Source organism: Myxocyprinus asiaticus, chromosome 44, assembly GCF_019703515.2.
Source record: "Myxocyprinus asiaticus isolate MX2 ecotype Aquarium Trade chromosome 44, UBuf_Myxa_2, whole genome shotgun sequence".
NCBI classification, from domain to species: Eukaryota; Metazoa; Chordata; class Actinopteri; order Cypriniformes; family Catostomidae; genus Myxocyprinus; species Myxocyprinus asiaticus.
In genome coordinates, this window is record NC_059387.1 from 17,287,019 (window position 1) to 17,301,858 (window position 14,840).

Here is a 14,840-nt window from a genome sequence, read left to right on the forward strand (position 1 = left end):
CAAACTCCTGGCACAGTTCGCTGACAGAGAATGTCTGCAGTTTCCCTACCCTCTTGATGGAAGTGAGCGCCATCAAGAGGGCAGTCTTCAAAGAGAGCGCCTTTAACTCTACTGACTCTAGAGGCTCAAATGGAGCTCCCTGTAGACCCTGAAGGACCACGGAGAGGTCCTACGAGAGAACGAGGCGCGGTCTGGGGGGGGTTTAACCTCCTCTCACCTCTCAGGAATCTGACAATTAAGTCGTGCTTCACCCAAATATAACTGTCAACTGCATCGTGATGTGCTGATATAGCAGCTACATACACCTTCAAGGTGGAGGGGGACAGCCGCCCCTCCAGCCTCTCCTGCATAAAGGAAAGCACTGATCCGACTGAGCAACTCTAGGAGTCTTCGCGTCAGGAAGAACACCACTTAGCAAACAGACGCCACTTCAGTTCATACACGTGCCTCGTCGAGGGAGCCCTGGCCTGAGTGATCGAGTTTACCACTGCCGGTGGTAGGCCACTTAAGTCTTCCACGTCCCGTCCAAGGGCCAGACATGGAGATTCCAGATGTCTGGTCGCAGGTGCCAGATGGCGCCCCGTCCCTGAGAAATTAGGTCATTCCTCAGGGGAATTTGCCGTGGGCTGTCGCGAGGAGTGTGAGGTCCGAGAACCAAGTCCGGGTGGGCCAATAAGGTGCCACTAGGATGACCTGCTCCTTGTCCTCCCTGACCTTGCACAACATCTGGGCAAGTAGACTCACTGGGGGAAATGCATACTTGCACAGCCCCAGGGGCCAGCTGTGTGCCAACACGTCTGTGCTGAGGGGAGCCTCGTCAGAGAATACCAGAGCGGGCAGTGGGAGGATTCCCGGGAAGCGAACAGGTCCACCTGCACTTGACCGAATCGACTCCAGATCAGCTGGACCACCTGAAGGTGGAGTCTCCACTCTCCCCTGAGCGTGACCTACCCCGACAGTATGTCCGCTGTGCTGTTGAGGTTGCCCGGGATATGAGTGACTCGCAGCGACTTGAGCCGCTGCTGACTCCAGAGGAGGAGACGGCGGGCGAGTTGCGACATTCGATGAGAGAGTAGACTGCCTTGGTGGTTGATGTACGCAACTGTCGCCGTGTTGTCTGTCCGGACCAACGCGTGCTTGCCCTGGATCAACGGCAAAAGCCTCCGCAGGGCGAGCAATACTACCAGCAACTCGAGGCAGTTGGTGTGCCAACATAGTCGTGGACCAGTCCAAGGGCTGGCGGCTGCGTGCCCATCGCACCCCAGCCATGCATGGAGGCATCCGTCATAACCACGACGTGCCTGGAGACCTGCCCTTGGGGATCTTCTGCCCATATGAACACTAGGTCAGACCAAGGGCTGAACAGACGGCAACAGACCTGCGTGACTAGCATGCGGTATGCGGCGTGGTGCCATGCCCATCTCGTGACTCGAGTCTGGAGCCAGTGCTGAAGCGGTCTCATATGCATCAACCCGAGCAGCGTGACCGCCGCTGAGGATGCCATATGCCCCAGGAGCCTCTGAAAAGATTTCAGTGGGACCAACGTCTTCTGTCTGAACGTACTCAGACAGTTCAGCACCTACTGCGTGTGCTCGTTTGTGAGGCGCACCATCATTGAGACTGAGTCTAACTCCATACAAAGAAAAGAGATGCTCTGAACCGGGGAGAGCTTGCTCTTTTCCCAGTTGACCCAAAGCCCCAGCCGGCTGAGGTGCGTGAGCAACAGGTCCCTGTGCGCACACAACACATCCCGCGAGTGAGCTAGGATTAGCTAGTCATCGAGATAGTTGAGAATGCGGATGCCCACTTCTCTTAGCGGAGCAAGGGCTGCCTCTGCGACCTTCGTGAAGGCGCAAAGTGACAGGGACAGACCAAAGGGGAGGACCTTGTACTGGTATACCCGGCCCTTGAATGCAAACCGCAGGAAGGGTCTGTGTCGAGGTAAAACTGAGACATGGAAGTACGCGTCCTTCAGGTCTAATGCCATGAAACAATCTTGATGCCGGACGCTCGCTAGAATGTGTTTCTGCATCAGCATCTTGAACGGGAGTCTCAGAACTCGCAGGTCCAAGATTGGCCGCAACCTGCCGCCTTTTTTGGGTATGATGAAGTAGGGGCTGTAAAACCCCTTCTTCATCTTGGCTGGAGGAACAGGCTCGACCGCGTTTTTTCCTTAGGAGTGAGGCGATCTCCACGCACAAGGCAGCGGCGTTCTCGCCTTTCACTACAGTGAAGCGGACACCGTTGAACCTGGGCGGACGCCTGGCGAACTGAATCGCATAGCCGAGTCGGACAGTCCTCATCAGCCAACGCGACAGGTTGAGGAGCACGAGCCACGCCTCCAAGCTCCGTGCGAGGGGGACCAAGGGAACAACTGTGTTGGACGTACCGGCGGGCGGAGCCTCGTGACGGGGCGGAGCCTGAGGTGCCACTTGTGGCTGTGTCGAGTCTAAGGACATCAAAACACTTACCTGGCTCCTTGTGACTATCCCCAGAACGGCCTGGGATAGGGGAGGAAGAAGTGCATCCTCGTGATCCATGGAGACCATCACATTGGGAGCAGACTTGTGCCACAGCTGGGCACATGGGGGCGGAAGTCCCGCCTCCGGGGCACCGAACCTGCCAGAGAGAAATGGTGTCCGGCAGTCATGAAAACAATGGCCGTGAACACGGACTGTGAGGCCCAGGAAGTGAGGGAACTGCTCTTTTCTTGACAAAGTGGGTACTGCAGCCCGTTGGGCATGCGGCGAAATCAAAAGAAAAGTATTTCCTCCATCGAGGGAAGGAGTGGTCTCTTTACCAGCTCCTGAAGGGTGAGTTCCTGACTTCCTGGGCTGCCCATCTCAGGGGCGCTTCGAAGCCTTCCTCGGGTTCTTGGTGGCTGGCCGTGAGACGGGTGGCGTCTGTTTCCTGCGGGCAGCTCCACACCGGGGCTGGTCCACTGGGGCGGGCTGCAGCAGAGCTGGTGTTACCTCCGCAGGGGGATGCCCTTGGTGATGAGCAGATGGGGTGCGGGGCCTTGAGCCATGCTGGGGCAGGATATGTTGTATGGCCTCCGTCTGCTTCCTTACCTTCGAAAACTGCTGGGCAAAGTCTCCGACAGCGTCGCCAAATAGGCCAGCCTGGGAGATGGAGGCATCAAGGAATCGAACCTTGTCAGCCTCTCTTGACTCAACCAGGTTGAGCCAAATGTGGCGTTCCTGGACCACCAAAGTGGACATCATCGCCCGGAGTGTCTTGGCTTGGTGCACCTGCAGGAGAGCCATGGCATGCAGGGCAGAGGCAGCACGTCCAGCAGCGCCATAGGCTTTAACCATCAGTGACGACGGGAGCCTCAGACGACTCCGCCAGGTGGCGGCGCTCTGCGGGCACATGTGCACCGCGACCGCCTGATCCACCCGAGGAATTGACGAGTACCCCCTCGCCGCCCCACCATCGAGGGTAGTGAGAGCGGAGGAGTTCGCAAATTGGGTGCGGGCAGTAAAAGGTGCCTGCCACGACCGCTTAAGCTCCTCATGCACTTCCGGGAAAAAAGGAACGGGGGCGGAGCATGGCCATGAGCGGCGCTCTGGCCCCAGGAACCAATCATTGAGCCGCGAGGGTTCAGAGGGGAGCAGAGAGTTCCACTCCAGCCCAACACTTGTGGTCCGTGGGGGGTTACCCGGCGGAGAAGCTCCCACTGAAATCCCCAAATTGCCCCCAGCGCTAATTGACTCAGCCTCATACCCGTAGGTAGAAGGACCGAGACGAAAGAAAGCCACGACCGCAACGTAGCCATGGTCATGTTCTCGCAATGAGGACATGAACCATCCACGAACGATGTCTCCGCATGGGAAGCACCCAAACACGAGATACAGCGATCGTGGCTGTCAGAAGCGGAGAGATAGCGACCACAACCAGGAAGGATACACAAACGAAAAGACATCTTGAAAAAGACGCTATCGTGAGTGCCACTCTTTTAGTTGGAAATATTATCTTTTAGAGAGAAAATATACCCCTTTTTTCTTGCTGTTGAAGCACCCAGGGATGTACTCTGCACAATGCCGTTGCAAGAGGGGGAGAACCGCTGTAATGCACCGTAAGACCAACAGCTCGTGAGAGCAAGAGAGATGAATGGACCAGTAGTAATTCAGCTTGAATGAACACAACCACTCGGTTCCGAAGAAGAAATCTGAATGAGTGGTTGCATTCCAGCTCCTTTATACCCGTATATCTGGGGGAGTGGCATGCAAATCCCACTATCCAATTCTCATTGGCCTTTTCTCAAAGATCAGAGATGTCTGGGGCACCACTCGAGTGAGTGACAGAAGGGGAACTATGAAGTCATAGTACAGATTTCCCAAACTATGACGGGGTTCTCTTATCTTTGTTAACTGATGAAGTGTTTTGATTTACTACTATTTTTACCATGTTTGGAGGTTTGGAGACTGCTTTTCCTGGCTCCAAGTTCAAGTCACTGGAGTAACTGAAGTTTATTTGATGGGAACAATTTCAGAGAGATCTCTGCTCAGACTGTTCTCTGTTAATGTCATTGATGGAAATGTTTTCTCCAGTGCTTTTAAAATTTATGTTACTTTATCTCAGGTGTCCTTGCAATCCTTAAGTCCTTAAAGGGATAGTTCACTCAAAAATGAAAATTCTGTCAGACTTTACTCACCCTCATGTTGTTCCAAACCCAAATGACTTTCTTTCCTCTGTGGAAGTCAAAAGGGGATGTTAGGCAGAATGTTATTTTGAGTCAGCTTTCACTTTCATTGCACCCTACACTTAGTATACAGTGAAAGTACATTTTCATTTTTGGTTAAACAAACCCTTCAAACGTGATGTGCATGTTTATTATTATTATTATTATTATTATTATTATTAGTTTAAAATACTTTCTCCTGTACCAGTTGTGCAGAGTCTATAATTATATCCATAGGAGGTCACATGACGCCATTTGAAGATCGGACGTGTGAGTGGCGAGCTCTGCACACTTTGCTAGTTTTAACACTTTTAATGATATAAACCGGTGAGATTTGATACACTCTGTTTCATAACTGTTCTAGGAAGACAATATGTCAAAGACTTCAAAATCCTCAGGCTCTGGAAACATTAAAAGACACTTATGTGCCCAAGCTGATACCCCCGAGAGGGCCGTGAGCCAGGGAGTCGGGGAAGTGCGGCAATGTCGGCAATGCTGACGAAGGTCGTTGCTGACTTGGAGGATCTTGCTGTGATACGTCGATCGATCTTTGCCATGGAGGCGAAGTTCTCTGAGATGATTACAAGAGTGGGGGATGTCGAAAAATGGATTGATTATCTAGAGTCACTGTAGAGGGAATTATCTGCTAATCCGCTAGCAACCGAGGTAAATTTGGAGTGTGTCTGGGAGAAGTTGGAGGACATGGAGAACCGTAGCTGGCAGAATAACGTCCGTATTGTCGGAATTCCTGAGGCCGAAGAGGGTCGAATATGGTGAAATTGCTCGACATAACAGGCCATAAGCTGGAAATCAAGTGAGCTCACAGGGTTCCGGCATGGAGATCCGCGGAGGGAGACAGGCCCTGATCAATTCTGGCCAAATTTCTGAGATCATCTGATAAAGATCTTGTGTTACGTGAGGCGAGGAATAAAGGAAGGCTTTCTTGGAAAAACCACAGCATTTTCTTGTTCCCATACTTTGCGAGTTTGACAAGAGAGAAACGTGATCGATTCAAGGAATGCAAGAAACTTTTACATCAATGGAAGGTCGCTTTTGCACTGATTTTCCTGGCCAAATTGAGAATAGATGCTAAGGAGAGCCATAAAACATTCACATGCCCACAGCAAGCGATGTCCTTCATGAAGTCAATGGAGTGAGTAAGTTATTTTGTGGTACTCACGTTGCAGCCGAGTGGACCATCTCACTGATCATTCACTCAACTGTTTGAGGAAACTGAGCATTTTTTTGTGCTTGTTCCACCTAGCGGCTGGAGTTTATTTTGCAGAGTGGCACACCTTCGGGACAGTTTTGTGGATGAATCTACATGCTCTTCGAGTTTGTTCTGCCTATTGGCTGGAGTTTGTTTTATAGATGACCTTTTGCTGTGTAATTCTGTCTCACAAAATTAGTATAGAAACACTGGACTTGAGCAATCCGACGGCAAAGTTGTCACGGGGGTCCTCGTAGGTGTACATGGACTGTTTGAGTTTGGAGGGATGGACGCCAGTTGGCGCTGATCTTGATCTCTATAGTTCCACGTCTTCATCTACTGAAAAGGATATTAGAAACTTTGTGGAACCATTAGAACTTCCTAAACTGATGACTGAGCAAAACAAATCTCTTGATTCTGAGATAACCTTGGAGGAGCTTGGCAAGGTAATTAAGGCCTTGCCTAAAGGCAAGGCTCTGGGGCCAGATGGCTTTCCCGCTGAGTTTTTTAGATCTTATGCTACAGAACTGACTCCACTTTTGCAAGAAGTTTATACGGAATCATTAAAGAATAAAAAGCTTCTGCCAACCATGACACAAGCCCAGATCAGTCTGATTCTTAAAAAGGACAAAAATCCAAGCGAGTGTAAGAGTTACTGTCCAATTTCCCTGATCCAGCTAGACATTAAAATATTGTCAAAATTTTGGCTAACCAATTATGTAAAGTTATGACATCTCTTATACATATACATCAGGTGGGGTTTATTCGGGGCGGTAACTCTTCTGATAACATTAGGCGTTTCATCAATATCATGTGGTCAGTGGCGATTGATCAGACTCCGGTCCCTGCCATCTCACTTGATGCCGAAAAGGTGTTTGATATGGTACAATGGGATTATCTTTTTAAGATTTTGGAAATGTACGGGTTCGGGAATACTTTTATTGGGTGGATTAAGTTACTTTATAGACACCCGGTAGCGGCGGTTCAAATGAATGGATTCATTTCAGATTATTTTACTCTGGATTGGGTCACCCAGCAGGGTTGCCCTCTTTCCCCCTTATTGTTCTGTCTTGCAATGGAACCATTAGCAGCTCCAATAAGAAAGGAGGATGATTTTCCAGGGGTGGTGGCGGGTGGCGTGGCGCATAAGCTTTTGCTTTATGCAGATGATATATATTTTTTTCTCCCCTTTTCTCCCAATTTGGAATGCCTAATTCCCAATGCGCTCTAAGTCCTCGTGGTGGTGTAGTGACTCGCCTCAATCCGGGTGGCAGAGGACGAATCTCAGTTGCCTCCGTGTCTGAGACGTCAATCTGCGCATCTTATCACATGGTTTGTTGAGCGTGTTACTGCGGAAACATAGCGCGTGTAGAGGCTTCAGGCTATTCTCCGCGGCATCCACGCACAACTCACCACACACCCCACTGAGACCGAGAACCACTTTATGGCGACCACGAGGAGGTTACCCCATGTGACTCTACCCTCCCTAGCAACCAGGCCAATTTGACTGCTTAGGAGATCTGGCTGGAGTCACTCACAACTATAGGGGTGTGTAACACTTTTCAATGGAAAGGAGGAGGCGAGAAGCGAGGTTTCCCGGTTCAGGTAAGCGTTTAATTTGTCCACCTTGATGTTTACAATTTCGCAGGCAAATATTTACTTTAACACTTTAGCTTCATAACACAAACATCACAATAGCTAATGTAGCACCGTGGCCTTTCTTGTACCAGTCTCTCTCAATGACTGCTGGCGGTGTGGCTCTTTTTAAGCCGCTCTCCCATGCTCACTGAAATTAGAGACAGGTGTTAGACATAATTTAGCTCAGGTGAAAGCACCCTTACCGCTTTCTCTCTTTCCGGAGAGATGTTTGACCACACCCCCGCTGCCACAGGGTGGTAGTCAGCATCTTTACTCACTGAGTTACCCAGGCCCTACGCAGATGATATTTTATTATTTGTCTCCGACCCTACTAGATCTGTGCCTTGCCTCCACAGAATTATTCATTCCTTTTCTAAGTTCTCAGGATACAGAGTGAATTAGTCTAAATCCAAAGCTTTGGCTCTGACAGAGTACTGCCTGGTAACAGCTTTTCAGCTGGGCGCCTTCCAGTGGCCCAAACAGGGCACTAAATGTTTGGGTATTTTATTCTCAGCAAATTTGTGTAATTTAGTTAATTTTGACCCTTTAATAAAAATGTTTTCGAGTGATGTGGGCAGGTGGGCTTCATTACATTTATCGATGATTGGGAAGGTTAATGTTATTAAAATGAATTGTATTCCAAAATTCAATTACCTGCTACAATTTCTCCCTATAGATGTCCCTCTCTCTTATTTCAAGCAATTTGATAGCATAGTGAAGTCCTTTATTTGGAATGGTAAACATCCCAGATTACATTTCAAGGCCTACCCAAGATTTTGTTTTTTATTATGTATTCAGTCTCAGACATTTGGCTCATTGGTCGCTTCCACCTTAGAGAGCCCCTCCCTAGTTTTGTATTGAACAGGAAGTTCTTGCCCCATTTCGCCATTGCAAAGCCTTTCTATTAAACTAACCGGAGAAGTTTAGTTACACCCCATTATCTCGCATTTGCACTCAGTATGGACAAAAGTGTCCAGAGTGTTTAATTCAGACATTTATTTCAATGTTGTCTCGAGCATATGACTAAACCCAAAATTATGTATTAATAAGTCTCCTTTCTGCTGGTCAGAGTGGATTGTGAGGGAGGTTAATACACTCAGTGACCTCTATGAGAGTGGAGTGTTGAGATCCTTTGAAAATATGGTTCAACATTTTGGGATTCCTGGGTCTCAGTTCTTTAGGTATTTACAGCTGTGCCACCTGCTCTGTACTATTTTTGGGAGTAGCATACACCCCACTAAAGCGGCAGATACTCTGGGAGTGGTGATTACTGCTTTGGAAAAGGTCATGAGGCATCAGTGTATTACTCCCTGCTAATTCAGAGTCTGGGAGAAGGAGCTTCTGCTTCTCTCAAGAGATTATGGGAGAAAGATTTAAACTTGGTTTTTAAAAAAAACTTTAAAAAAGTTTTTTGATTACTGAAGAGATTACTTTGCATTTTATTGTCATTTGTTTCATTTCATATTTAATCCTTTCAGATGGAAAACATTTATACATATAAATGATGCGATACAAAGTGCATATGATCAGTGGTGAAACACTTTCTTATGATGTGTTACATTCATACAAGCAGACAGAGAAGTAAGTTTGAAGTAAGTTTGGAGCAGAAGAAATATAAATAAACCTTGTGTAAATTATCAGCTTTATGTTAAGCTAAAATGCTATTTCTAGCCATCTTACATGCACATGTTACCAGGCACGATCATCTTTTTTTTATCAAGAAAATTCAAGTTGGATCATAATTTTTTTTTCTAGTAAGACCTTTAATAGGGCAAAAATCGTATTCTTGATAGTAATTTTTATATTGTTTTCCTGTAAAAATATCTAAAAATCCTTAAAACAAGATCAGTTTGATTTATCTTGTTTTAGAAACAACACTGCATAAGATATTTAGGTTTATCAGAGAATGTATTTTTAACATGTGTATTTTGTCTTACTGTACTGGCAGAGTTTTTATAGTCAAAACAAGTGAAAAAATCTACCAGTGCTGAAGAAGTAATCCAAAGTATTTAGAATATGTTACTGACCTTGAGTAATCTAACGGAATACATTACAAATTACATTTTACTGCATGTATTCTGTAATCTGTAGTGGAACCCTAAATACACTTAACATTAGTAGGACCATGGTGCAATGGATTAATGGCACAGTCCAAAAAATCTGAAATCACCTTGAAGATTTTGGATTTAAAATGCCATTTAATCCTGGAAATAAAAAGAAAAAGAAAAAAGAAAAAAAGAAAACAAAAACAGATTCTGCACTATTTCAAGGTCACTAAACAAATAAGCAACTGTGTGACTTTGACCGTGTCAGCTACTTTGTCCAAATGGTGCAATTTCATTGCTTCAATCATCAGGTTTTGCACAAACTTGTGGAGTCCATACCAGCTTGAGTGCATGCTGTCATGTCAAAGGGGACATACCAAATACCAAAAAAATAAAAAAAATTTAATTCTTCAACTTTTCACTCAAATTCTTATGCTGACAATATAATTTACAATGTACAAAATAATATATTATGCTAGAAAAATGCATGTAAAATGGACTAGTGGTCTCAGACCTTCGCACCCCTCCACTGTTCGAATTGAATGGGCATTTTGAGGGGTCCCGGACCCCCCATACGAGTTAAGGGACCCCTCATAAGGCCAAAACAATGTAACCTGGGGGTTCCCCTGGTTTTTCATCAAAACTAGAATACTAGAAACATAAAATGTACTTTTTTTTCAGTTTTCATAAATTATCTAAATTAGATTTTTAACGTTGTAAAATTTTGCACATGCCAGAGTGCTTGCCGCTGTTTTCTGAAGGAACTTACAGACGGTGACTGAACGACACTGGCAAAATGGATCCTAATTTTCACCTCATAATAATGGTAATATTTAATACATGGATGCAATGTTAAGAAATATCTTAGTCTATTTCTTATGTTATGCCCATGACGAGCGGTTCTCCCTCAATATCTTTAAATGTGCTTGCTGACAAATGATAGTGACAACAGAGAAAATAATTTATGAAAACACACTCAATAGCACACTGAGCTACTCCATACTTATACCTCTACTATACACTATGCATCTCAGCCATGGTAAACAATTGAAATTTTTAATTACAGTATATTATTGAGCCTAACATCTTACTCTTGTCTTTCAATGCATTAAAATATTAAACTGATTAATTTTAATAAATATATTTAATTATTATTTATTATTATTATTATTATTATTATTATTATTATTATTATTTAATTATTATGTAATTTTTCAGTTCAAACATGGTAGACAGTCCCATGCTTACTTAGTGGCTACCAAAAAAATTGTTCTGCTGCCCTGAACTCTTTTCTACCGTGATACCATCATCTTTCCCAGCATTAATGTTATTAATGTATTAGATTTGCCAAGTGCCAAAGCAGTGACATAGTCAGAGAGAATGGAGCAGAGACAATATAGCAAGTTACAGCAACTATTTCAAGTGTAGGGCATCTCCAGAACAAAAGATCAGTTGAATCAGGTAAGCTATGTTTGTGATGTTTGTGGTCAGGTAAACGTGGTGCTCTGTTTTTTTGTGAGAGAAACCCAAGAGAATGGAGATAATACCCCCCAAGAGCTCCAACTCAGTTCGAACACTGCACCCCACTATGCATTTATACATGCAGAGACAACAATCAACATGATGCTACCAAATGTTCCAGTGCCCTCAAACCAAACCCATTCCGCAGAGTTACTGAGAAGTGTCATCTCCCATCAAGCATTTTTTTTTTTTTGCATCAGTTAAAAGGTGTTACCTTTTCCTGTGGCGCTATGGAACCTCAGAGACATGAGTTCTGGTCACGTGGAAACCAGAAAGTAGTCGTGTTCACATAAACAATGATGAGTATGATTCAGAGGTTGCATTTTCCCTCTTAAAGGTGCACTTAGTAACTTTTTGTTTGTGTCATCTTGGACTTACATTGACACTTAGTGGTGTGGATGCAGCATCATTTAAAATCAATAGTTTTTAGTTACAGATGGCAATGTAGAAATTCACTGGAGTCCTCATCTCATGTGAGTGGTCATGATTTTATACATATGTTTCAAAATTACTATTAATTTCTTTAGGAGTAAAACTTTTTTAATGGGAAAAAAAATTACTGAGTGCACCTTTAAAGATTACATTTTTACTCTATTGACAGTTAGGTTAGGGTTTGGGGGACTATGGATCATAAAATATGTATTCCTATTGACAGTATTACATAATTTTCTACTAAAAACAACTCGCTTTCAGTGCCACTCTATATGTGGACATTTTACCCGGAAACTGGAGCTCACACATGTCCACACGTTCAACAATAGTGAGTCTAATTGCGGTATAAGCACTTTTGACCTACTGTGACTGAATTCACAGTAAGATCAGTTATTAATAGCACATTGTAAATTATGTTGATAATTTATGGTTATATAACACAATACCATTAAGTTGAATGATGTAATGAAATTATTGTCTGTGATATGATATGGTTAGATACATGCTGATATACAGTATGGAGGAAATGTGATGTGAGGTTTGAGCCAGTGACCACATGCTAACTGTTTGTGGAAAACCACGTGAAGTGAAGAGCCTGGCAAGTCACCGAAAGCTTGGATGATGTCAGGATGACAGGTTTTTAGTACAGTGACTCACTACTGATTTTCAGTCAAAGGTAATGAACAATGAATCTTTTGGTAAAGTGCTTTGGTGAGACCCAAACACCATGCAGATGTGTTATAACATGATGTCATGCTTTTTCTTTTTAGGACGTTAGAAGCCAAAACTTCTCTGGGCCTGTAACCACCAGACACACCTTGGAATACACATGCATAAATTCATAAACAGAGCTCAAATTAATTTACATTTTCCAGCCACATTATTTCTAGGAAACAAGCTGATTTCTATATTGCTAGAAAAAAAGAAAAAAAGAATGGGCAAAATGGTCCACTAAGGTAATGAGAGCCAAGGGAAAGATGGAGGGGTGGAACTGACCAACAGTAGAGCCGCAGTCAAAACAAAGGCTGAGGTGATGCAGATTTGTGCGTCTGAGTCCAAACACTAAAACGATGGATCACTAGAACCTTGAGTCCAACCAATCATATGTTAGAGTGCCTGGTGACGTATTTTGCACCTGGAGTGGCTATGCTTGTTTGGACTGCTCAACACAGTGTTTCTAAAATAGAAACTATAATAATATATTGCCCAGCAACATCAAAGAGTAGTTCTCACACATGAAGCAGAATCTATAATATTGTATTTGGAAATTATAATTGCAGTAAAGCAGTGCTTTTTAAATATGCATGGCTGTTTAAATTCAGATTTAAGATGAAAGCACGAAAGTGGTCATTTAAGTCTGCATTTGATAAGGAAAGAGTGATTAACTAAAGCAGAGATGGCACAAATAGACACATTATATATATTTTTTCTTATCAAGAATTACTTTGTATTTTAAAAGCTGCTTTAATTTTCTTTTCATCATCATTTGAGGTCAGTGTTTAATATAAAGGGATGGGAATAAACTCCAGGCAGGCAGGAGAACTAGACATGTACTAGATCTCTATGAGGTAAATCTAAAACAATATTCTCATGGTCATCTCTGAGTGTGGGCCAGCTAGCCAGCTTTCTATGCCAGTTTTCGTTGTCTCATTAAACAAGACAGTATCATGGCTTACTGTAAGAGTTGTTTGAAATTAGAGAGAGACCTCAAAGCAACCCACCCTTTTGATATTTGATAAAAGCTGATACTCCCTCACAGAAAGTTTTTTTTTACCAATGAAAATGTTATCATGCACCTACAGTACAGTGTAGTAGGCAGAAGGCCAAGCGTGGTTATAATATCAAGTAAAACTGGGACCACAATACTCTTTTGTTTTTGGAGACAATGAGGTCATACTGCACAGTTTCATTTAGATTGATGCATGACAGATTTAAAGACACTGCAGTCATACAATTAAAATGGATTCTTTGTTGAGTAAGCCAAACAAATGCACAGAAGTTATGATGGATTTTCAGTCACCATCAACACAGCTAACATGCCTTAAAAAGCCTCTGAATAGAAAAGGCCAAAATAGCCAATTAAGGGATGTAAAATTGGAAATTGTTTATTACCAGCATTGAAGGTTTAAGCTTACTTGGCTTTTGAAGCATGTTGCTAAAATACCCACTATTTTACATTTTATCATCAAACTCTGTGATATACAGTTTATTTTGCTCTGTCTCGTTGCCTTGAAGTAAGGAAGACCAAATTACTTTTAAATTAGCAATATTAACCCATAACCACAATTTTTGCAACACAAATATGGGACAATTGAGCATTTTGAACACTTCAACATGGGACGGGCGTACCCCCTCAAGCATTTTGGTCAAAATAAGGGATGTCCTCGCTAATACTGGACAGTTGGCTAACATACTGGCATTGCTAGCACCATACTATACCAATTGAGCTACAAAAACACCAGTAGGGCATCCTGACGGGGTATAGGTATTCTGGCAGGTCCAGGCTAGCTAAGCTAATTTCTTTAAGCTATTGTTAATGAGGTTGCTACTGTTGTCAGCTGCTTAAAAAAAGCTGGAAATAGCTTAAAATCAGCCTAAGGAAACTGCTCAAATCTGGTCAATTATGGTCATTAGCTTGCCCAAGCTGATTTAGTTATTAACTGGTTTATTAGCTGGTGGGTCTGAGGTCGACCTGGTAGACCTGGTTGGTCAACATGGTTTGAACTGCTAGTCCACCATGGCCAAGCTGGTGGGAACCTGGTTAAGTTGTTTAACCTTATTCCAAAACTTAGCTTGAACTGGTTGACCAACTTGACGGTCTTAAACTGGTATGACTTGTTTTTTCCAGCAGAGCTTGTTGGACATACAGGTTGTCAAGGAGATGCATTGCTTTCCTATGAATTAGCAAATTAATAGCAGCATGTTTTTGCTGGACAAGAAATAAATGTGAATTAACCATATAGAGGTCAGCCATGGGCAAATATGTAGTGGTGTAATTCTAATTACCTAACACTGTACCACATCACTGTCACTTTTTTACCCACTGAAAAATGGCTGAGGCCTTGAACAGTTCAGTCCAGATTAAATCATGTCATACAAGATTCATGGAGCAGACTCCAACATTTAAAATCCCAAAATTATGTAAAACAAATAATGATCTCATAAAGCTCCAAGTGTGGACAATGTCCTTGTCTGTAGTAAGTGTTTTGGGTTTTAGGACAATTACTGTAAGTATATTAAAACAGAGATTACCATATTCTTCACAACATCAAAACAACATGTTCTATTGTGGAATCTACTGGGCTACACT

At 43.7% G+C, this 14,840-nt stretch overlaps 1 long non-coding RNA gene across 1 annotated transcript in view; it reads left to right on the forward strand.

The window, feature by feature from the left end:
* LOC127434338 (uncharacterized) overlaps positions 1 to 12,381 on the forward strand; it is a 58,308-nt gene extending 45,927 nt beyond the window's left edge. The window contains exons 2-3 of the long non-coding RNA XR_007896023.1: positions 12,029 to 12,206; positions 12,301 to 12,381. This is a non-coding gene — a long non-coding RNA (uncharacterized LOC127434338). The remainder of the gene's footprint in view (positions 1 to 12,028; positions 12,207 to 12,300) is intronic.
* Positions 12,382 to 14,840: the final 2,459 nt, after the last annotated feature.